The sequence below is a fragment of the Zosterops lateralis genome, assembly GCF_965231275.1.
Source record: "Zosterops lateralis genome assembly, chromosome: 11".
Taxonomy (NCBI): domain Eukaryota; kingdom Metazoa; phylum Chordata; class Aves; order Passeriformes; family Zosteropidae; genus Zosterops; species Zosterops lateralis.
In genome coordinates this window covers 18719237-18721135 of record NC_139771.1, presented here as the reverse complement: position 1 = coordinate 18721135, position 1899 = coordinate 18719237, and positions in this window count along the sequence as shown.

Here is a 1899-nt window from a genome sequence, read left to right as displayed (position 1 = left end):
CCCGCGCCGTGCCCGTGCGCGGCCCCGCGGCCCCGCCTGCCGGGGGCGGGGCCAATGGGCGGGGCCAATGGGCGGGCCCGCGGGAGGGGGCGGGGTTAATGGCGGGCCCGCGTGAGGGGGCGTGGCCGGGCCGCCGTGAGGGAGGGGCGGAAAGGCGGCGGGAAAGGCTCGGCCATAGGAAAGGGTTCAGTCACAGGGAAAGGCTCGGCCGCAGTGTTCTCCCGACTGACCTGCACGGACGGTCTGAGGGAGGCTCAGGTCTTCGCTTCTGGCCGCGGGTTATCCTCCTCCTCATGCCGGCCCCGCCATGCAGATCCTCGGCGGAGGGAATCAGAGCCTTCCCCCCTTCACGCCCCGGCCCCTCACAGAGCTTTTGTTCGTCCCTCCCCGCTTTCAAGCTGAGAATGACCGCGCTCCCCCCGCCCACCCCAGGTCCCTGTTTGTGCAAGGACGTGCCTTTTTATTCTCAAGAAGATCCCCAGTTGGAAGGGGCCCAGCATCCAGTCCAGCTCCTGGCCCTGCACAGACACCCCAACAATCCCACCCTGTGTATCCCTGAGAGCGTTGTCCAAATGCTCCTGGAGCTCGGGCAGTCTTGAGGCCCTGACCATTCCCTGTGGAGCCTGCTCAGTGCCCCACCACCCTCCTGCGGGACGAATCTTTTAATATTCCGCCCAAACCTCCCCGACAGCTTCATGCCACCCCCTCGAGTCCTGTCACCGGTCACTAGAGGGAAGAGATCGCCACTGGCCCCCTCCGCTTCCCCTCATGAGTATGTTGAAGATGCCGGTGATGTCTCCCCTCAGCCTCCTCCAGGAGACTCTCTTCTCGCCTCTCCCGCCTGGGACACGTTCCCTGTGCTCCTGGGATGATCCCCTCGCCCATCCTGTGCCAGCACTTGGCTCTGAGCAGAGGATGTGAAGCCCTGGCAGAGCCATCACTCCCTCCCGGCCAAGCCCCGGGCTGAGGCAAGGAGCAGATCAGAGTCTCCAGCCCAGCCTCCCTCTGCTAACTTAACTGCAAAAGATTTCAGTTCACAGCAAACCCCCTTTTCATTCCATTTTCAAATCTCTAACATTTAAACGTAATCCTACAACACAAAAAGCTTGTTGTAGGTAGTTTCATCACCGGTTTGTTGTGTGATCTCAGGCAAACGGGTGAGGCAATCACACCTGAGCTTCTTCATTAATGAAACATAAATGATAATTACTCCTTGTAAGGTATTCGACACACCTTGTAATAAAAAAATGTACGCAGGATGATTTCATTTTGTGTCAGTTCCCAGCCTGCTTGTAGAGTATTCACTGAGACCAATAATAAGAATAATCACCTTGTTGGGGAAGATGTGGTGGTTTAAACATCTAACTAAAGAACAATGACAAACTGTTTTACAATCCAGGCTGTTCTTTTTTCTTGCACTAAACTTACACAAAGCCTTGTTAAGATTTACGTTTTAGATTTAAAAACATACTTTTTGAGAGTTATAGGCTGTCCAACCCCTGGGCATGGATCAATAATTAAAATTATTTGTGGTATAAAACCAGCAGCTACTTCTGCTCTTAGTAATGAAGCTTAGATTAGGTATCTAGAGATCCCTGACCCAGTTTGACTTAAAGCAGTTTCCCTCCGCTGATGTGTGACAGCAATTTGTAAGGTATTTCCACCCAGTTTGAACCAAAATTGATTGTTGTGCTTTGAAACAATCCGTGGCAGTTCAATACTGCATTCAAGCAAGGGAGATGCATCAGAATCCAGTGAGAACAATAAGAAAATTAGACCAACCTTATATTTCAAGACCCACTTAGGTCTTCAGAAAATATTGTACATCGATACACATCAAAGGATTTACAAAAGGAGCACAGAGATTTTGTTTGGTTTGTTTAAATTTATAGCTGCAGA